Source organism: Eublepharis macularius, chromosome 8, assembly GCF_028583425.1.
Source record: "Eublepharis macularius isolate TG4126 chromosome 8, MPM_Emac_v1.0, whole genome shotgun sequence".
Taxonomy (NCBI): domain Eukaryota; kingdom Metazoa; phylum Chordata; class Lepidosauria; order Squamata; family Eublepharidae; genus Eublepharis; species Eublepharis macularius.
This window is the reverse complement of record NC_072797.1, coordinates 110,729,290-110,753,555: the sequence shown is the minus strand read 5'-3', so window position 1 is coordinate 110,753,555 and position 24,266 is coordinate 110,729,290.

Here is a 24,266-nt window from a genome sequence, read left to right as displayed (position 1 = left end):
GCCAAATGGAAACCATTCTGTTTCCCCATATTCTGTTCTGACAGTAACCTCTTGTCCAGAGTACAGGTTGTGCATCAAAACAATCATATGTTGTGGCACCCCCATTTCTTTTAAGGCTCCATAGCTTTTCATGATCCACAGTCAAAAGCTTTGCTGTAATCTATAAAACACAGGCTGATTTTCTTCTGAAATCCCCTGGTATGTTCCATTAGCTCTCGTAAATTTGCAATGTGATCTCTGGTGCCTCTTCCTTTTCTGAATCCAGCTTGAACAATTGGCATTTCTTGTTCCATATATGGTAAGAGTCTTTGCTGTATAATTCTAAGCATCACTTTTCTTGCATGGGAAATTAACGTGAGTGTCTGATAGTTGCTGCACTCTTTGGCATCCCCCTTTTTGGGGATTGGAATGTAGACTGAGCATTTCCAGTCTGTGGGCCACTGTTTTGTTTTCCATATTTGTTGACATATTCTTGTTAATATTCTGATGGACTCCATTTCTGCGGCTTGAAATAGCTCTATTGATATTCCATCTTCTCCAGGTGCTTTGTTTCTCTCAATTGCTTTGAGTGCAGCTTTTACTTTACTTTCTAGAATTTATGGTTCTTCATCAAAAGATTCTTCTTCAAATGTATCTGTCATCCTTCCATCTCTTTTGTACAGTTCTTCAGTGTATTGTTTCCATCTTTCCTTTATTTTGTCCTGATCAGATACTGTATTTCCATGTTGATCTTTCAGCATCCCAAGTCATGGCTTGAATTTCCCTTTCATTTCTCGGATCTTTTGGAACAAGTATCTTGTTCTTCTTTTTTTGTTGTTCTCTTCTGTTTCTTGCACTGGTTATTATAATAGATTTCTTTGTCTCTGTGTGCAAGCCACTGAAAAGCTGCATTTAGAGTTTTGACCCCATTTCTTTTTTTCTTTTCTTTTCTTTTGTTAATAATTTTTTATCGGATGGGTCAATATATAATCAAATTCAAATACAAATACACTCCATTTCAATACCCCTGTATATATTTCCCCACCCCCTCCCCTCCCCCTTTTCAATAATGACTTCCAACAGCACTCCAACCCCCTGTTATTAATAATACCTTATTACCATATTAATATTGTTCTTTTCTTACTATTAGTAAAGATCTTAGTTATATCTTATCTTAATTTCTTTAAAACCCCTCGAAAGACCATAATTGTCCCTTAACATCCCATTTCTTTTCCATATATTTTTTTCAGCTTTTTCCAGTCTTCCAAAAATGCTTCTGGATCTTGCTCCTTCAAATTTCTTGTTAGTTTGTCCATTTCAGCCATGTACAACAATTTCCTTGTCCACTCTTCAATTTCAGGTATTTCTTCTCTCTTCCAGTACTGAGCAAATATTATTCTAGCTGCCGATATCATATAATATAACAATATCTTATCATTTCTATTAACATCTTCCAACTGCAATGATAATAACAACATTTCTGAATTTTTTGCAACATTATAACGAAGTATCAAAGACATCTCAGTACATATTTTGGTCCAAAAGTCTCTAGCCTTACGATAAGTCCACCACATATGAAATAGAGAACCTTCATGCTCCTTACATTTCCAACACTTATTGGATAGCTGTTTGTTGGCTATGGTTAATTTTTTCGGTGTTAAATACCATCTATATAACATTTTATAGCCATTCTCCCTAATACTGGTACATGTTGATATTTTTAAAGTATTTTTCCATAATTGTTCCCATGCTTCCATTGTTATTTCATTATTACAGTTTATAGCCCACTTTACCATTTGCACCTTAACTGTTTCATCTTCTGTAAACCACTTCAATAACAATTTATAAATTTTAGAAATTATTTTATTATTACCTCCCAACAATAATTCTTCTAACTCTGAATTCTAGGTTCTAAAGCCTGTTTTTCTTTGGTCTGAGTCAACTAAGTCTTTAATTTGTCTATATTGCAACCAACCATATTTAAAAGGCAACTCCTCATTTGGTTTAAGCTTCAACTCATTATCTGTTACTTCTGTTAAATCTTTGAGGGTAAGCCATTCCTTTCCTTTATATTCTAAGTTTGGGTTGATCGCCTCAGCTGGTATAATCCACAGTGGTTTCTTCTAGTCTATAAATTTTTTGTACTTTAGCCAAGTCGATAATAAATTTCTTCTTAAGTAGTGGTGCTGGAACATTGTGTCTATTTTGTGCTTTTCATACCACATATATGCATGCCATCCAAAAGATTTATTATAGCCTTCCAAAGTTAGTAATTTATGATTGGTTAAAGACACCCATTCTTTTAGCCAAACAAGGCATATCGCTTCATGATAAAGTTGAAGATCAGGTAACTGCATTCCTCCCCTTTCCTTGGCATCACAAAGAACTTTCATTTTTACTCTTGGTTTCTTTCCTGCCCACACAAATTCCGATATTTTCTTCCGCCATTTTTCAAATTGTTTTTTGTCTTTTATAATTGGTTTTGTCTGCATTAGGAACATCACTCTAGGTAACACATTCATCTTAACTGTGGCAATTCGACCTAACCACGATAGGTTTAACTTATTCCATTTTATCATATCTCTTTCTATTTGTGTCCAGAGCTTTTCATAGTTGTTCTTAAATAAATCAATATTTTTCGCTGTTAGCTCTATTCCCAGATATTTTGTCTTATGTACCACTTCACACTCTGTTAATTCACTCAGTTCATGTTGCTTCTTTTTGGTCATATTCTTGGTTATTATTTTTGACTTCTTTTTGTTTATATAAAAACCTGCCAGATCTCCAGATTCCTTAATTCTCTCAAGTAGTATTGGCATAGCTTGTAATGGATCTTCTACTATAAACATCACATCGTCTGCAAACGCTCTTAGCTTGTAAGAAGATTCCTTTATTTTTATTCCTTTTATGTCATCATCTTCTCTGATCTGCCTTAGTAATATTTCTAAGACCATCACAAATAACAGCGGTGATAGTGGGCATCCTTGTCTTGTACCTTTCCTTATTTCAAACCTTTCTGTCAGGTCGTCATTGACACAGCGTGTTTCTCTTTGTTCCTTATATATTGTTTTCACTGCTTCTATAAATTCTTTGCCTAAATCCATCTTTTCCATTGTTGCATACATAAAATCCCAGTTCAGGTTGTCAAAGGCCTTCTCTGCATCCGCAAAGAAGAAGCCTACTTCTTTGTCAGGTCGCTTATCAAAATATTCAATGGCGTTTATAACCACTCTCAAATTATCTTTTAATTGTCTATTTGGTAGGAATCCAGCCTGATCTTCTCCTATAAAGTCCTTTAACCATATTTTAAGTCTGTCTGCTAGTATTCTTGCCATTATTTTATAGTAATTGTTTATAAGCGAAATTGGCCTATAATTTTTCACGTCTGTCAAGTCTTGTGATTCTTTTGGGATCAAAGCAATATTCACTTCATTCCATGTGTCTGGAAGACCTTTTCCTTGAAGTATATCATTCATTATATTTTTTAATATAGGTATAAGTTCTTCCTTCATTGCTTTATAAAATTTAGCTGTGATCCCGTTCGGACCTGGTGCTTTCCCAATCTTTGCTGCTTCTATTGCTTGTAAAATTTCTTCCTCTGTTACTGGAGCATTCAGTCTCTGTTTCATTTCTTCTTATATTTTTGGTAGGTCTATTTTTTGGAAATATTGATCTATTTCTTCCAAATTCACTGCCTTGCTTTGAAATAATTTTGCATAATATTTATAGAAGGCCCGTTTAATTGCTTGATGATCCTTCAATTCCTTTCCTTCCTCAATTATCTTGCTAACAATTTTCTGCTCTTTTTTCTTCTTCAGTTGCCAGGCTAGGTACTTTCCTGGTTTGTTTGCACCTTCAAATGACTTCTGTTTTAATGCCTTTAACTTCCATTCCAATTCCTTGTTGCTAATGGCTCTTACTTGCTCTTGCAGTATTTTGATTTCCTGTCTTATTGATTTTTTCCCAGGTTTTTTCTTTAACTCCTGTTCTTTTTGGTACAATTTCTCTTGAATTTCTTGCCATTTCTGTTGCTTTCTTTTCTTGTCATTATTTAAGAAAATTAAATTTCCTCTTATTACTGCCTTATATGTGCCCCATACCATCTGGATTGAAACTTCATTACTGTTATTTATTCGAAAAAATTGCTTTGTTTCCTCTTTCAAATAGTTCAAATTATCCTGATTTTGTAGTAAATCTTCATTTATTCTCCATCTTAACTTTCTCCAACCCATTGTTGCTTTCCATAATATTGGATTATGATCTGAACTCACCCTAGGCAGAATTTCCCCTTTTTTTGTATTTAAAGCCAGCTTTTTTGATGTCCAGATCATGTCAATTCTTGAAAATGATAAATGCAGGGGGCGTGGCGTCGCTGACTCCGGGATGGACGTGTGCTGAAGACCTCCGCTCCTCCCAACCCCCAATTCTCCAAACAAAGCTACACAACTTTACATTTGATCGTTATATTATGAAAAATAATAACGTTAAGAAGAAAAAGAACTTAGTGAAAGCAGCTAAAAACTTACAGCCGCTTTTTTCGGCGCCTAAGGAGAGAACGCAGAGCGAAGGAACAAAAATGGAGAGATCCAAAATGGCGGACGGACTATCTCCTCATGCGATAGAAAAGGTACATAATTCAGATATCACCCTAGACCCTCAGCTCGATAAACTAAAGAATGAAATCCTAGATCAAATCGCTAAAATGATTGCCCCACTAACGGCACAACTGGCTGAAATAAAAGTGGACTTGCATGCAACTAATTTAAAAGCAGATAAAGCTCTAGACGCAAGTTCCTCGGCACAGAGAGAAGTGGGCTTACTGCATGAGGCTTTTGAAAACCAGCAAGAAAGATTAATCAACCTAGAAGTCAATATGAGACAGAATCACTTGAAGCTGAGGGGGATTGATGAACTTTTAATACCAAAGGAAGATTTAATGCCTGTAATCACAAGATGGCTTGCAAAGCACCTGGAATTAGAAGAAGGGGTAAACACCCTGATTACAAAAGCCTACCGTATTGGAACTCCTAAGCAATACAAGAACAGACCTGTGCCAAGAGACATAATCATAGAGATACCTGATCAAAAAATAAAGATGAAAATTATTGAAACAGCTAAAATATCAGGTTCAATACTGTTCAATGGAACTCCAGTGCAAATATATACGGACTTACCGAGAGAAGCATTATTAATAAGGAAAGAACTGAAACCCATTACAGACGCGCTGAGAAATGCCAACGTCAGATATAAATGGATAAATCATGTCAAGATATTAGTGATTCTGAACGGGAAACATCATGTTGCTACAAATTTAAGGAACGGAACAGAACTCTTGAATAACATCGGCGTGGAGACACCCATGGAAACAAGCAAGCAAAATCAGAAGAGAAAATCGACGGACATGCTTTCTCCACAGAAGGGAAGTAAGATCCCGATAAGAAATCCCTAGCAGACTCTGGAGGATAAGAACTTTTAATTGAATTAATCAGCTATTGTTGTGCCTAATATATTATAATTAATACAAATGGAGATTGGGGGTGGGGGGGAGAGTGAAGGCTTCAACACAGCTCCGTGGTATTAGAACTTTTCATTTGGAATTTTACCTACCAAAACTGTGGCGTGAAGTTAACGACACAGTTTGAAAGTTCTAAGAAATAGCTGGTAGCACGTAAATTGATTGTTAAATTGTTATTTAGTTAAGAGTGCTTATAAAGATATTTGATATCTTAAGGGTAAAGGGAGGGGAGGGAGGGGGAGAAATTAGGGGTTTAAGATTATTAATAATACAAGTTCTAAGAACTAGGGGAAGGGAGGGAAGGGTTGTATAGTTTTGTATAGTATAGAAGGTAACAAGTTTATAAGGAAGCATATCAAAGTTCATATATTTACTTAGATAACTATATTATATTTGTAATAATAAAAAAAAAAATTAAAAATTAATTGAAAAAAAAATAATAAGGAAAATTATAAGTGAATACTCCCTTGGGGGGGGGAATACAAAAATACAAAAATAAAAACAAAAAACAACAAAAAAAAATAAAAAACAAAAAACAAACAAAAAACCCCCATAGATAGGATATAGAGATTAGCTATAAGTTTTTGTGAAAGAAGAGAGTGGATTTAAAATAGAGCACCAAATTGTATTTTCTTTACTGCTTGATATTATTGTAGTAGATTGAAATTTGTGTCATATAAGTGAAGCAGAATTATATATTTTAAATCATGGCTTCTAATTTTAAAATGACATCTCTGAATGTAAGAGGTTTGGGAAATCCTATAAAGCGGAGAAGAGTGATCTCATTGTTGGCCAAAACTAAATCTCAGGTAATTTTTCTACAGGAAACTCATGCTAAAAATAATGATACAGATATTCTAAAGGCAAACTGGATTCATTCACAATACTATGCAGCAGGTAATTCAAAATCGAGGGGGGTGGCAATACTATTCACAAAAGATCTTCTATTTCAACATAAAAAAACCCTCAAAGATCCTAAAGGAAGATTCATCTTTGTCAAAGGTTTAATTCAAGAACAAGACTACACCTTCGCATCCATCTATGCCCCTAATAATCAACAATTAAATTTTATAGAAGAAACACTAGGAAAACTGGAGAAATTTCAGGAAGGTCATCTCATAGTAGGGGGGGACCTAAACTACATAATGGACTACAAATGGGATAGAACACATTTTGAGGAAAAAACCGCTCAAAAAAATAGGAAGACAAAGTTACCACCCACCTTAAAAAGACATAACCTTATTGACATATGGAGACATCTACACGTAGGGGAAAAGGATTATACTTATTACTCTCAAAGGCACAACTCATATACTAGGATTGATTTTATTTTAGTTTCTGAATCACTGCTCGAGCAAGCGATTGATTCCCAAATTGGATCGTGCTTAATTTCTGATCACTCCTGGGTCAATGTTTTAATAGCATCAGGAACACCAAAACAGAGCTCCAAACAATGGTGTTTGCCGAAACACTTACTCTATAATCATCATGCAGCTAAAGAAATAGAAAAAATCATAGAAAGAGCCATAGCCGATAATAACTCTGAAGAAATAAAGGCCAATATACTCTGGGATACGATTAAGACAGTATCAAGAGGACATATTATAGCGCTTTCAGCGAAATTAAACAAAGAAAAACTAAAATATAGACAGGACTTAGCAGAGTCCATTAAAATTTTGGAGGAAGAACACAAATTGACAGGATGCAAAAAAACGTATCAAATGTTAACTGCCCGACGTAAAACTTTAGAAACGCTCGATAGTAACAGTGTACATAGAAGTTTAATTAAGTCTAAACAAAAATATTGGTTTAATACCCCCAAAGCCTTAAGAACTCTATCAAATAAAATAAAACAGAAGAATTTGAAAAATAATATCCATCTACTTCAAGATGAAAATAAAGTAAATTGCCATGATTCCAAATCAATTTTGCAAGTATTTAGAGAATTTTATACGAATTTATACTCATCAACAAACCCCAAACAAACTAAGATTATGGATTTTCTATATTCACTTAAAAATGTAAAGAAATTGGAAGAGAACCACAGACTAATTTTAGAGAAACCAATCTCCCTACAGGAAACCCTAGAAGCAATTAAATTAGCTAAAAATAACAAAGCCACGGGACCCGATGGATACCCATCAGAGTTCTATAAAAAATATGCAACATTGCTAGCTCAACATCTAACTAATACCTGCAATCTGGTTTTGGACGAATGTAAATTGCCCCCTACTTGGAATATGGCTGATATTGTAGTTATACATAAACAAGGAAAAGACCCAACAAAAGCAGATTCATACAGACCAATATCACTTCTCAATCATGATTATAAATTATTTACATCAATCCTGGTTCGACGTTTAAACTCATTTATAAGCAACTATATCCATAACAATCAGGCAGGTTTTATACCCAAAAGAGAAATTACAGACAATATTTATAAAACTTTAAATTTGATTGAGTTTTGCAATAACAACAGGACGGAAGCATTGTTCTTATCTTTAGATATCCAAAAAGCATTTGATTCGGTTGAGAAACATTACTTATGTAACACCCTTCAATTCCTAGGCTTTGGTAAGAAGTTCCTAAATACTATTGGAGCTATATATTCGCAACCTACAGCTAACATTAGACTTAATGGTTTACGTTCAGAAAAAATAGTAATCAATAGAGGCACTAGACAGGGCTGTCCGTTATCTCCCATGCTTTTTGCTATAGCTTTGGAACCCTTCGCAATAGCTCTAAGGGAAAATGAAAATGTACTTGGAATCCATATCAAAGATAGCTCTTTTAAAATCTCACTTTTCGCTGATGACATGCTAATTTACTTAACTAACCCAACAACCTCAATGACATATCTCCACCCCCTGTTATCTGAATTTGGTGCTATATCTGGCCTGATTGTTAATCAATCAAAATCACAAATTCTTCCTATCAATCTCTCTAAAAGTACTGAAAATCTAATTAGTAAACATTACAAATATCAATGGGCCTCAAATCATCTAACTTATCTCGGCATTAATATCACCTCTAATTTAAACAATCTCATCAAATTGAATCACCAAAGAATAGCAAACCAAATTAAAGCTGAAATTATCAATTGGAATAAACTAAAACTTAGCTGGTTCGATAGATTTCACTTAATAAAATCATTCATTTTACCTAAATTTCTTTTCATTTTTAGAGCAATCCCAGTAACAATTCCCATAACGCTAATTACTCAATGGCAAACAATGATCAATAGTTTCTTATGGCAAAATAAACACCCAAGAATTTCATATTCCACGTTGAGACGAAAATCTAGAGATGGAGGTTTTAATTATCCAGATCTTAACCTATATCAAGCAGCAATCAGACTTCTAAACTTACTTCAACTCATCTCCGTGGAATTTACAGCAGAATGGACCACCCTTTCCAATACTCAATTGGACAAATTCTCCTTCAATGATTTAATATGGAACAAACAAATAAACAGACCCAAAAGCATTAACAAAAATACGTTTTTATTAGCAATTTTGCAGATATGGGACAAATTTAAAGCTAAACTAATTCCAGAAAAATCCAGATTTTCTTCATTTGTTAATCAGTCTTGGTTTCCTCCAGGTCAAGAATCAGATTTCATAAATATATTCCAGCAAGCTAAGATGACAAAATTAACTGACATCGCTACAAATTCAGGCCTGATGGAGAAATCAGAAATAGAAAACAAATTAAAGCAAAAAATGTCATGGTTTAGATACTTACAGATTAAAAATATGATGGAACATATCGGCATAAAATCAATAATGAAAACTCCCCTGACGGAGTTTGAAATGATACTACGATCTTATACAGCTCAAAAAAAAGGAATGATCTCCATACTTTACACTACATTACTGAACACACTGAACAAAAAGCAAATCCTCTGTCAATCCAGCTGGGCTAAAGATTGCAACGTAGATCGATCTCTTGAAACATGGAATAAGATTTGGACTTCAACCATATTTAAATCAAATATCTCTCTAACTAAGCTGCAAACATTCAAGATTATTCATAGGTGGTATCTCACGCCTAAGAGATTATCCTATATATACCCATCTGCTTCCCCACAATGCTGGAAAAATTGTGGAGAGACGGGTACATTTGCCCATTGTTGGTGGGGTTGCCCTTCTATAAAAAGTTATTGGGGAAAAGTGATTGAATCAATCAGAACAATTACAGGATATGAAGTCCCTTTAGATCCCAAAATCATTTTCTTAGACCAGTGGGAAGACTTAGCAATACCTAAGATTAGAAGAGAATTGATTGCAACTCTTTTTGTAATCGCAAAAAATGAGATAGCATTGGTCTGGAAGAAAGATCATGCACCCTCTGTAGATTCATGGTTTGAAAAAGTATGGAATCATTTCATAATGGAAAAAATTCATAACGATCTCTATATAGCTGAACAGTTTCCTGCAGTTTCTAAGTTTATGGAAAAATGGCTTCCATTTTTTGAATATGTTGATAAAAATAATATCCAGCCTAGATCAAAGATACTCCAAACAATTACTCTCTCTAGAAGCTTTACATTGTAGCGTATAAGTTTTGTTGAACTATATAGCTTTTAACTGTATATACTTAACTCTCTCCTGTATCACAATAGTTTTATACTGGTTAATGTTTCAAGTTATATGTGTATGTTACTATGTTGTAATGGTTTAACTGCAATAAAAGTTTAATAAACAGAAAAAAAAAAAAAAGAAAATGATAAATGCCTCGTGGAGTAGTATGTAAAGTCTTTGGCTTTAGGATTTTCTTTTCTCCATACATCCTCAAGTTGTTCTTGCTGGACCAAGTCAAAAAATACTTTTGGCAGCTTTCCAGATTTCTTGTTGCCTCCTTTAATCTTCCTGTTCATCTGTAAATCCACGACAGCATTAAAGTCTCCTACCATTATCATCTGTTCACAAGAGTCCTGATCCAGTTTGTCCATTATTTCTCTATAAAATTGGTCTTTTGCACCATTAGGTGCATAAAGACCTATTATCAATGTTTTTTTGGCATTTACATTTATTTCCACAGCCACATATCTTCCATTCTGATCTTGAAAGATTAATTTAGAATCTATAGTCTCTTTAATATAAACCACTACTCTTTTTTTCTTTTGCTTCGACGATGATATATATTCTTTTCCTAATTGTTTATTTTTTAGGTATTTAATATCTTGATCTTTAATATGAGTCTCTTGTAAACAAATTATATTGCAATTTTGTTTTTTTAGCCAATGAAAAATTGTTTTTCTCTTTTGGGGTGAGATTAGTCCATTTACATTCCACGATATTAATTTGTATTCCATTGTGTTACTATATTAATGTTCTGGGAAAATCTTCTGCATTTTCCTCAAAAAATTTTTCCATCTGCTCTCTTGTTTTGATGATGACTCTTAAGGCTTTATAGTAAAAACTCAATCCTTCTGGTAGTTCCCATCTATACCTGATATCCTTTCCTCTTAATTTCTGGGTCAATTCTCTGTATTTTTTCATCTCCTGGAGAATGCCTTTTGGCATTTCTTTCATAATCTGAATTCTGTTTCCGTCCACTGCTAAGGGCTCTTCAAAATGCCTTTTGATAATTTCTTCTTTCATTCTCTTTGTTACTAGTTGGACAATAATATCTCTTGGTATTTTCTTACATTGTGCAAAAGCTGAATTAATTCTATATGCGAGATCCATATTTATTGATATTTCTTCTGATTCTTTATGTAAAAATTCTGCCAGTATTTCTGTCATTTGTTCTTGTGCGGATTGGGTATCTGATTCTTTGACGCTGCAAAATCTTAATTGCCTTTCCATTGCCTTACATTCCATCAACGCCATTCTTCCTTGTATCCCTTGATTTTCCTGTTTTATATCCATTGCAAGATCCTTGGTCTTTTGCTCAACCTCCTCCACTTTTTTATTGGTTGCTTGCAGTTCCCCTTTTATTGCGTCTATATTTTTTGCCAGTCCCGCTACTTCTTCCTTGATAACATCTTTTACCTCCACCTTAATAGCATCTTTCATATCTTTTAAGTCTTTTGAAAGCATTTCCTGCGTTTTTGCACCAATTCTTTGTGATTCTCCGCCACTCTTTTCTCTAATTCTTCGATCGATGCATCCACTTGGGCTTGCCACTCTCTTTCTACTTTTTTTCCAGCCATCGTGGGGCTCTGCTTCGCGCCTCCCCACGTATCCGCTCTTTTTCTTAAATCCATTTTGACTTCTATAGCCCCTCTCTCCTTTCAGTATATTTAAATGTCTTTTTTAACAGTTTAAAAATAGTTTCTTTTAAATCCAAAATGTCAGGCGTTTTTTCTCTATGGTTTCTTAGCCTCTTCTCTTTGGTTACTGGCTTTACTTCATACCTCACTTAAAATGGCGTACTTCCTGTTCCTGAAGTCCTTGTAGCTTTTCCAGTAGTTCCTTTGTTTTGCTTCTGGGTCATCCTTCTTCTAGTCGATCTTCTTTCTTCCTGCTCTCTGCTGTCTTCTCTAGGCAGCACCTTATCTGGTCCCCTGCTTACTTCCCATCTCGTGATGTTTCCTCCAGCCCACAGCTCCTCTCTCACGCTGCTTATCTCACTTCTAACCGCAGGTATGTGTAAACAATATTTCTTTTCCATTTTTTAGTACTTAAAACTTCACCAGCGTCCAAAATTTTACTCAGTAATTAATCCTTGACATTTATTCTATCAGATTCTGTCCCTTTAACTTTTTTATCTTGGTCTTTTCACTGCTGTTTTAATCTAAAAATTCCGATAATGATCTTTACCTTTCGACGTTTCTGCGGGTTGTCTGTGCTGTTTCATTCACTTATATTTGGTCAAAGCTGTTACTGAAGCTTGGTTTCTGCCGATCTGATGCCAATTGAATGACTCCTGAGGTACTGCAGAGTTGATAGCTTGCCCTTCTCCGAGGGGACCTCAAGGTGGTGGGGAGAATCCTTGATTCAGAAACCCCCCCCTCACCAAGATCACACTCTCTCGGGGTTGCGAAGCGTTCAAGCCCAACTTCTTCCTGAAGGTGGGTCAGCAGCAGGCATCTAGGCGCCTCGCTTTCCAAAAGAAACAGTGCCTCAGACAGCCCAGACTTGGGCTCCTTCAGACCGTCATTAATCCCAAGCTGGAAAAGAGCCTGCTGCACATTCCCTGTGAATATGGGCTCTGTAAGCGCTAACGGGTCCGCTCTGGCACTGACGAACACCTAACACCGAACACGCTCAGCCACCATTTGGGAAGCTAGACACTCAGGCGCCTTCAATCAATTGCCTTGCCAACGGAGGGGGGGGGGGAGTGACTGAACTCTGTCTGCATTCCCTCTGTCTTCCTGCCCCCAATCAAAGGCTAACTTAGCTTGATGGGCAGGTCCTCCTTCCAAGTGTGGAGCTGCAAATCGGTTACAATTGGTAACATGGGAGCAGACACCGGGGGGAGGGAGGGAGGAGGGGTTGTTCTGTGGCCATGGGAACTCCAATCTCATCCCTGCAAACCCTGTTAGACAGTTCTGACTGCCAACCACAGGCCTCCTGCATTTCTCAATCAGTCCTCAGCTTATAAAAGGGCACTGCGCTCTGAGTTCTTGTTTCACTTTCAGCAAGCAGTGGAGTGGGACAGAGCTCTTAATAGCGTTTAGGAGGAGAGAGTGGGAGAGTGCATTGGAGCTGGGCTTTTTTCTGTGTGTGGTGGGTGGGATAGGGAGCTATCTCCTCTGGTTCCAGGGCTGCTGCCAAGCCCTGGGGCCAAGCTCAGTGGGCACCTTGGCTGAGGGTTCACCCTGATTATTAGTGCCTGATCTGGTCAGGTCTCTGGGAGTGTTGGGCTAGGGCTCTACCCCCTCCCTCCGGGAATGTATGAGATCCATACTGCAATCTTGACCAAACTTGGGTGGTGGCTGGAGAAGAGCCTGCTGCATATTCCCTGTGAATATGGGCTCTGTAAGTGCTAACAGGTCCACTCTGGCACCGACGAACACCGAACTCCGAACTTGTTCAGGAACGGGACATGTTCAGGACCATTTGGCTGTTCGTGTTCATCGTTGCAAATGAACACCAAACAGCCTGTTCAGGTTTTTTTCCCCGTTTGTGCCCATGTCTACTTGCAACCCACACTTAAAGCAGTACTTGATGATGCAAATCAGCTCATTTTAATAAAGCATAGTTTAACCCAAATATGGTTATCTCATGTGTTCATTTGCAGGGTGTTGGTACAAATGTTTCCTGTCATTGACAATTTTTCTGTACTTCTTGGAAAAAAAACTTATTCATTTAAACTGCCACCATTTGTCCTTGCTCTCAGTGATCCTCATTTGCTTTCACAGATGTCATCATGGCACCAAATACGATTGACTCACATCAACCACAGCAATGTAACTTCTACCCGACTCACTTTGCAATCCCTGATTAGATGAAATTGCCTATATTCAGAAAGAAGATGAAAAAGCAGTCATGGAATACAACAGCTGAAAAAAAGAGAAATAGCTGAACATAAATATGCCTCTATTTACAGTGAAATCTCAATCCCAGGAGAAGATCTGTCTTTTGTAAAAAAAAAAATCCATCATAGTGTTTTTTTAATACTGCACCGTATACAACAGGTCTGATAAGAAAGTCTGTGTGCCAAGAACAGATGTTGTTTTTGCTAGATCTCACATTTCCATGTCCTTGCTTTCTGAGGTACAACTCCTGATTCCTGCTGTGTTCGAACAGCAGCAGCAGGAGCTGGAAGTAAAGGCTTAGTGTTAGGTGAATGTTCATGAAGCATAATCAATACAGCCAAGATTTTTTTAAAAAACTTAGTAGTAAACCAAGGAAACTGATTTACGAAGTTTCCCATAACTTGTGGATCAGCATTTTTTAAAACAGTGGCACTGCTGCCTTGACAAATGACACCATTTAAATGATATCTTAACTCTCAACTCACTCCCTGTGATTGAGGTAAGGCTCAAAACATAGTGATCACCCCCCCTCCCCGTAATATTCATCATCTTATGAGGACTCCAAGTGGTTCCTCATGACAAATACAAAACTTGCTACCTGATTATAGCATACCGTCTGAGTTTACTGACAAGAAAATAATCATGTACAAAATGAAGAACGTGCCCGTCTGTATAGCTAAAGTAGGACTGAAAGATACTAAATAGAGGAGTTGAGAAACCACTTGAAATATAGTGGTGATTACAACAGGCTGAAAATGTGAAACAGCCAATCAACAACTACTGAAAAACACTTGTCATTCAACAGTGCTGAAGAAAATATTAAACCAGACTTAATATGGGACTTACATATACAAAAGTTAGAATTGGACTCCACATTGAAGAAGGTTGAATGGTAAGAATGTCCTCCAGCATGCTATCGCTATCATACTCACTACCCAGACAGGGCCGGCGCCAGAGGTTTTGGCGCCTGCGGCAGCGTGCCTTGCGCCTCTGCGCGGCGTGATGACGTCATCGCAGACGTCATCACGCGCCGCAGGGGGGCTGGGCGGCACGCCGACCGCCGAAGCTGCGGGCTGCTGCTGGAGCGGCGCGCGGAGGCTGCTCCGCGCGCCGCCCCAGCAGCAGCTCATGGCTTCTGCGCTCGGCTGGGGCGGAGGAGTGCGCAGCGGAGCTGAGGTGGCTGGCTGCAGCAGTAGCTACAGCCAGCCAGGCAGCCCCGTGCCGCCGCCGCCACATGCCCCAGCCGAGCGCAGAAGCTGCGAGCCGGGGCTGGGGAGGCGCGTGGAGGCTGCTCCGTGCGTCACCCCAGCAGCAGCTCACGGTTTCTGCGCCCAGCTGGGGTGGAGGAGCGCGCAGCGGAGCTGGCGTGGGCTGGCTACAGCTGCTGCTGCAGCCATCCAACCAGCTTCGTGCCGCCGCCGCCGCACGCCCCAGCTGGGCGCAGAAGCCGCGAGCCGCTGCTTGAGCGGCGCACAGAGGCTGTGCCCGGCTGGCGTGTGTGGCGGCGGCGGCAGCAAGGGGCTGGCTGGCTGGCTGCAGCAGTAGCTGAAGGCAGCCCAGTCACTCCAGCTTCGCTGCGCGCGCCTCCACCCCCAACACCCCCTCCAGCGCCCCTCCCGTGCACACGCGCCCGAGGCCACCGCCTACCTGGCCTCCATGGGCGCGCCGGCCCTGTACCCAGATATTATTTATATGAAAACTGCATGTTACCTTAATTGTGGTAATTCTCAAGAATTGTTAGGGACCTCTGCATGGCACGGGCAGCTCAGAGTCTCTAAGAACACAAGAGCCTTGCTAGAGCACATCAGTGGTCCATGTAGTCCATCATCCTGTTGCATACACAAACCAATCAGTTGCCTTTTAGGGCCAATAAATAGAGGTATGATCCCTGGCCAATAAACAGTGGTATGATCCTGATGATCCCTTGGGTTGATATTCAGTGGTTTACTACTTCTGGTTATGAAGATTCCCATTATTGGTGGACTTTTCCTTCCTGGATCTATCCAACCTCCTTTTCAAAGCATTTATACTAGTGGCCACTGGTGATGAATTCTACAATGTAAATACTTGTTGATTAAGTACTTTTGCTTACCATAATATGTTTCTTTCTTGGATTCTACTTCTTTAAGTTCTATATGACAGGGTACTCAGGGACCAGATGAGGGCAGCCTACAAAAAACTTTATATTTATTATCCTTTTGCAAGTTTTTTAATGGCCCAGAATACATTGGGGTTACCAGAACAACAGATTGACTCTGTCTCCTCCCTTCTAGTTTGGTGCATGGGTAGGTATGAAACTCCAGCCTCTTTTGTAAATGAATAGAAGTGAGGTCTGTTTTCAGTGTACATCACCCCAAGCCCCAGATTGTAAACAAAAGTTGTTTTCCTCTCTGAAATAATAAAGAAAGAAGTAAATCATTTTCATCTTTCTTGACTGCTCTCCAAGTTCAACAGGCTAATAAGCTTAATATATTATAAATTCTAGCGTAATACAATCCTTTGACAGATGTCTACTCTTTCTTTGCCTCTAGCTTTATCCAATAATAATCATAGATCAGACCACACTCAATCATGTATACTCAAACTGCAGAAAGTCCTACCGTGGGCAGAACTTAGCAACAATATAATGCCACGCATGGGGACTTGACTTGTGAATTATGTTCAAGATCTGTTTGAACATCCATTGTACAAATTCCAGTAAGGTATCTACAAAACAACAGAATCCTGTAGCAGAATAAAGGCTCACAAATGCATTGTGACATGAGTTTTCATAGACAAAAGACCATTTTATCAAATGCATAAAATTAAAAGTTATAAATGGAGAGCCAGTTTAGTGCAGTGGTTAAGAGCACAGGACTCTAATCTGGAGAACCAGGTTTGATTCCCTACATCTCCACTTGAAGCCAGCTGAGTGACCTTAGGTCAGTCACAGCTCTCTCAGAGCTCTCTCGGCCCCACACACCTCACAGGGTGTTTGTTGTTGTGGGGATAAAAATAACATACTTTGTAAACCACTCTGAGTGGGTGTTAAGTCATCCTGAAGGGTGATATATAAATCAAATGTTGTTGTTGTTGTTGTTGGCCGTTGTTGTTGTTATATATGAGTGTCTACAAGAGGATGTGTGCATTTTGTGTGCATGGGCATATGCATACATTGTGTCAGTAGAAATAAAGTTTTTGAAAAGAGAAACTGAAAAATGAAAAGTAAAGATATCAAACAGAAGTCAAGCAGTTGAAGTAAATAAGTTTCAACCATCAGAGTTCGATGAACCCACAGATGTAGAGTTAAACTGAATGTTCTCCATGTTTCTTAGTTTGGTTTAAACTAGTGATTTTTGAAGGATTGGGTTTCTTCCCCTGGCCCCTTCAACCGTTTATTTAAAATATATACCACCTCATCAGAGGCCTGCTCAAAGGCATCTCACAGCATAACAGATGAAAATCATGAAGCATAAAAGCCATTAAAAACCAGCCTAGAAGTATAAAAGCACATTAAAGCACAGAAACACAATACATTGGGCAGCCTAAATGATCCTTGTAACATTCTTCAGACTTGAAACAGACTAAAAACAATTTAAAACATCAACCCCCTAGTTAAAAGCTTGGGTAAGAAGAAATGTTTTGGCCTGGCCACTAAAAGACAATAGGGATGGAACCAAGCTGGCCTCAGAGGGAACAACTGTATTCCACAGGCAAAGTACCACTACTAAAAAAACCTCTGTCTCTGTTCACCACCCACCTCACCTCTGCACGTGGGATCACAGAAAACAGGGCTTTTGAGGAACATCCTCTCGGCTACCTTTGTCATTGTAGTTTGCGGCCACTTTCCCCCTCTTTGCTGCAACTTTGACAGTCATTTTCCTTCTGTTTTGATTCCACCCAGGGCTTTTTTTCAGGGGGAATGTGGGGGAACGGAGTTCTGGAACCTCTTGAAAATGGTCACATGGCTGGTGGCCCCGCCCCCTGATCTCCAGACAGAGGGGAGTTTAGATTGCAATCTAAACTCCCCTCTGTCTGGAGATCAGGGGGCAGGGCCACCAGCCATGTGACCATTTTCTCTGAGGGCAAACCACTGAGTTCCACCACAAACTGTTCTGTTTGTATGACAACACAACTGTGAGAGTGAATGACTATTTATAAAACTCACATTGACCTTAACAGCAGCAATTACAGAGCCAATCGAGATGTCATTATTTTCTCAGACGATTAAAAAGATAACAAAGTTTCTTGTTATACAAGTTCTTTCTACCTTTAGTCGGCAGGATTTGACACAGTACATATCTAGTGCTTATTGGTTTCCCCAAAAGGAAAAGAAACAGCTTTGAAATAATTTAGCACGTGTGTCCTACATTACAGAGTTGAAGGTAAGTGGAAAAATAAGTCCAATGGCAGACTTATGAGAGACATTCTCAGTTAACTCAATTTGTTAGGGTACCATGATGCACGCTATAATCTGCAACATTAGTTTTCCACTTGTGAGTTTGCTCCCCCCCCTCCCCCCGCATCCACCATTGGAGTGAAGTCAATATTTTCCTAATCCGCTTCCTCTAACAACAGAGAGGAAAGGATCAATCATCATTCTCTTCACATTAGATTTTTATTGAAGAGTTTTCTTCTCATCAATAAGAGCTATCCAGTGTAGCCCTGGCTTCCTTTGTATTCTCTCTGCCTACCTTTCTTTACCTTCTTTCTGGCCCCAAATGTCCCTCAAATCTCCTATCATGCAAAGGTTAGAGGTGACTGCTTTATCAAGAGTGCAGCTCTGCTATATTGACAGAGAGAACAGGAGAGAAACTGGAGATATATAAAGCTCCCGGGCCTTGGCCTTGTGAGCAGCGCCTGTGGTTAAAGAACAGGGCTTTAAGAGGGTGACCCACCAGACTTTGTACACACAGCAATAACTGAGAATGTGATAAACTGTCACCAGAAGATGGTCTCAATTCCCTGGGTCTTAATGGTAGGATAACACAATAGGGTCAGACTAAAAAGGTTTCCTTATGAAAATTTTATCAGCAACTTTGGTAAATTGCTGTGGGAAAGGTGCTCGGCTCTCAGGCAGACCTGGAACCTGTTTTTACAAGGTACAGCTAGCAGGCACTGCATCACCCTGCATGATATTAAGGGCACTCAAATTGAATTAACACCAAATCAGGCCGGTGCACTTAACAATACAAATGCACTTAAGGGATGCCTCAGAATGATTTGTGACTAAAGAAAGCAAAGAAGAAAACAGCCTCCAAGACCACAGGGGTGGTGTTGTGTGTCATATACAGGAAAAGCCATAAGTAGAACTTAGAATACCGGAAAACCATGAACTTCAGGGGCTCTCAAATACCTTAGACCCAGCCATAAAGTAGATGGCCTATTTTGTGGTATGCAGAAAACAATTGATAAATAAATTACAGCCAATTTTCTTAGTGGTACAGTCTCCATTACCTCTGACAGCAGCAAACTGTCTTGCTAAAATGATAAGAGGCAAATAATGGAGTATCAAGTAGCAACCCAAGGAAATTCTTTCTGAGTTCTTCTTTGTGATAGCAATGACACAAAGATCATTCACAAAAGGGAATGGGATGCGATGTGGCAGCCAAAGGAAAGAGACTGGAAGACTCCTGCTAGGGAAGCCGACCCATTACTTGACTAGGGTGGTATTAATTTCCTCTACTGTGCTTTACAAACATTGAACTTGAATTCTTACAGCTAATACTAAGCATTAGGCTCTTTGGGACAAATCCTGAACTTAACACCCAATAGCACCAGGCTCAGCTCTTTTGCAATTGCAACTGGCCATGGGAATTGAAAGCACTCTTCCTGATAGTCAAGATATCTAAAGATCAGATTAACATTCTTTCTGGCAAGTGAAATTACTCTGAGAACATAATATCCACCAGCAATTTATTTCTTCCTTGTGTGTGTGTGTGTGCGTGTGACTACTGACTACCTATAGAATCACAGAAATTTATATATGAAATGTTTACAGGGGCTTCTATTAAAATTCTGTAATTTTTTTGTTCTGGTAGCCAGCAAGTAATCCCATGTTGAAGTGTTTGGCTTGAATTTGAGAGTTTGGGAATCAGCTTACACAGAGGTAAAGCAGCAACCTGACTCTATGCAAACTAACCCCACTGGATTGTTCAATGAAACTTATTTCCAAGCAAGTGTAGCATACACAGGATTGCGCCCCAGAGCCAAATCACTCAAAATGTTGCAAGATCTAGGATCAGAACATTTCTCCCTATCTATTAGCATGGTTGCACCTGAATGAAGAACTTCCATTCATTATTTAATTTTTTAAAATTAATGTTCACCAGCTGTTTCTGTAACATTCAGGTTTTGTAGCCTCCCTTGCACAAGAGAAATGTGGACTATACATGAAATACAGCCTCAAATAAACTCATTCTTTAAAATGAACACTGATCTTTCAAAACAGCTTTTCTTTCTCCTTACTGTTCTATTATTATGGCCGTATTTCCAAGTTGTTCCCTTTCCTACAGCAAACCGAAAGGAAGTGAGGAAGTGAGAGTCAACGTTGCATAGTGGTTACAGTTTTGGACTGGGATCTGGGAGACCCAGATTTGTACCCCCACTCTGCCCTGAAAGCATGCTGGGTGCCCTTGGGTCAGTCACACTCAAGGTGAAAAATCCTTGTCATTTTTACGTAATGAACTTTTCTTCTTACTGCACACTCATGCAGTGAGATTTGATAGCAACAAAATGGATAGCCAATGCTTACCATGGAGGTGCTTCAAAAGACAATTCTTTCTTTATTAAAATATTTATACCTCACCGTTCACTTTGGGGCTCAGTGCCTTTTCGAATTTCACTATTGTCAACATCCAACCCCAGCGCTGTAAATGATCTCATTTAGTGGCTGCATGTAAATACAGAAGCATGTAAATATACTGATAGGCACCAATATATGTGTGTATGTGCATACATGTGCTCAAACACATGTGTGTGTGTGCACTATATTTTGTGGGAATTTTCCTCTTTTGGATACCTTGGGAAAATAAACATCACAGAGTATATGGTAAGGCAGCCGTTACCGAGTTTTTGCTATCTGCCAAGTCAGCAAATTATCTGGAGTCTCTTGACCTGGATTCTTATCTTACGCAATTACTAAAAAATGGTTCAGGATTTCCCTACGGATAGCTTAAAATACACACAGTTCTGCCCAGATCCCAAGACATATTTAGCAAACAAATACATCGGTCTTAATATAGTTTGCCACTAACTTGGGGTACTTGCATTGACATACTTACTTGGACAAGTTGCTATTTGTTTAAAACAGAATTTTTTCAGAATAAAAAGTTGGAATAATCCTTAACTGTATTCTATAAATCAAGTTTGTAATGGCATTTGATTTCTGCATTTTAGCCACTCCTTGCTTCCTTTTCTTGAGCTGCCCTTAATCATATCTATATTATCAGGGATATGTTTTCATTTGATGTTGAATAGCAACATGTGTGCAATTGGAGTATTATATAAATCAATAACAGACATAAGAAATAATATTTTATTGTTATTGGGCATAATTCATTTAGACCATTGGCTTATACAACTACACAGTGGGTATAAAATTGCCCAGAAAGAAGTCCTTTCTCTGTTGTAAATGCAGGGGCTTCTTCTTAGGGCATATGTCTACACTAAAAATATGTGTTAATTTTAGACCAAAACCATCATGGCTTTCACCCAAGAATCCTCAGATTCTTCCCAATAGTGGTCTGTGTATAGGAATTCTGTACATGACCTCCTATCACATTGATTCATGTACTCAACAGTTTACTTCTGCAGTTTAGTTCTTGTACAGTGTCATCCTAAGCAGAGTTACACCCTTCTGAGTCCGTTGAAGTCAATCCTAAGTAGGTCTACACAGAAAGAATCCTTCTCAGGTGTATTCAATGATGCTTGCTCCCAGGAAAGCATTTTTAGGATTGTACTGTTAGGTTAAAGACTAGACATGGGCACGAACCAAAAAAATTTAACGAATCAGCAGTTCGTGGTTCAGTGCCGACGGCGATCCCAAAGTCGTGAACCACAACGAACATTTTCCGTTGCTGAAATGGTTCGTGGTTCGTGGGCACCAGAATGGCCCCCATTGCACTTACAAAGCCCATATTCACAGGGAGTGTGTAGCACGCTCTCCTCCAGCCAGCACCCAAGTTTGGTCAAGATTGCAATAGGGATCTTGGAGTTATACCCTCTCCAATCCGAGGCCCCCAGGAAACTCCCACAAATATACAAGCTCAATTATACTCTCTCTGTCTCTCCCCAAAGGCTAGCAAGTAGCAAGCAACAGTTCTTACACTCCACTACTCGCTGAAAGTGAAAGCCAGCCTAGGAGCACAGTACTTTTTATAAGCTGAGGTCCCATAGAGCAACACAGGAGGTCTGTGTTTGGCCGTCAGAGCTGCCTATCAGGGTTTGCGGGGATGAGATTGGAGTGCCCGTGACTACAGAATACCCCCTCCCCCTCCCTCCCCCGGGTGTCTTCTCCCAACTTGTAACCGCTTTGCAGCTCCATGGTTGGAAGGAAGACCTGCTGATCAAGGTAAGCTGGGCTTCCATTTGGGTTTCCAGGGCAACAGAAGGAGCGCAGACAGAGTTCAGGCATTCCCCCAGCTCCGTTGCCAGGGGAATTGATTGATGGCGCCTGACTGTATGGCTTCCCGAACCATGGCCAAATGCACTGAACCAGGCTTCTTCTGAATGCAGGTTCGTTGGCCGAGGACAATCACGATCTGTCAGATCACGATTGCGCAATCGCCAATTTCGTGGGTTTTTGAAGTTCGTAATGCGGTTCATGCCCATGTCTATTAAAGACCCACAAACATTATGCATGGTGGAAGTGATGTCAGTGCACATTCTATGCCTTGAAAAGAAATGCTTCAAAATACAACAAATGTGAAAACATTTTCACCACACTTTAAATGGGTGGGTTAATACAGATGACTGTCTTGCCACATAAGAAATACGGAGAAAGTTTGCTCATTTTTTAAATAAGGTGAGTTAAAGGGTTCAATACAAAAGAACCATGGTTTGTTTATAATTCTCCATGGTTGCTTCTGTACCATCCCTACATACTAACTTAATCTATTGATTCCCCACTTCTCCACTTGAAGCCAGATGGGTGACATTTGGTCAATTGTAGCTCTTTCAGAGCTCCCTAAGCTCTACCCACTTCACAGGGTGATTATTGTGAGGATAATAATAACACACTTTGTAAACCACTCTGAGTAGGCATTAAGTTGTCCTGAAGGACAATGTATAAATCAAGTATTATTATTATGTTATTATTATTGCTATGGAGTAATAATTCTACCTATCACTACAAGCACTGCTCTATCATTTTGTCACTGCTACCTGACCATTTGTTTATGAAAGTATTTGGGTGGATGACAGGATAAATAATGTCCTTTGCTATCTAAGCACAGTCATTGAAATGGATTTTGTTATATTTATATTAGTGCCACTGTTATGCACAGATACACACTTGTGTACCACATTTGGAAAATAAAATATAAGAAAATATACTAAAAGGGATTACTTATATACCTCATTCAAGATATGTTAATATGGCAACCTAGCTGAAGGTTAAATCGGTATGGTTCTGGTCAATGCCTTGATGGAAGAGAGATAAACGTAAAAAATAAGAGCACACAAATCTCACAGCAGATGAAAAACACAACTTGAGTGACAGAATTTTTGGTGAAGAAAAACATATATACAACTAGATAAATTAAAAGAGAACCTCATGAAAACAACAAGTATTGAAGTCTTTCAAAGTATACTGTGAAGTGAATGCTAAATGCCATTGGAAAAAGTAGAAGACAACTAATGATGCCTCAGACTTTGCAGCGAACAGATCTGGCAGGCGAACATCCTGTGTTAAACAGCTGCAGTCACTTGTGAGCCTTGCCATGGTTAGCCTCAAGCTGCTGCCCATCTAATTTGCAACTGGGCAGTTGCTGTGGCATTGCTGTGGTGTTTAGTTTCCATTTCTTTCAGTACTGAACACCACTTCCACATTTGCACAGTAGGAGAAACTGATTGTCTCCCAGGTCTTGGATATCCAGATCTGATAATTAAATGACATGGGACAACAACTCCTCTAAGGCTGTACATGCCCCCGCCCCCCACTTTCTGATGGTGGTGGAGGAGAGTGCCGTCAAGTTATAGCTGACTTATGGCGACCCCTGGTGGAATTTTCATGGCAAGAGACTAACAGAGGTGGTTTGCCATTGCCTGCCTCTGCAACTCTGGTCTTCATTGGATGTCTCCCATCCAATTAGTAACCAAGGCCAACCCTGCTTAGCTTCTGGGATCTGATGAGATCAGGCT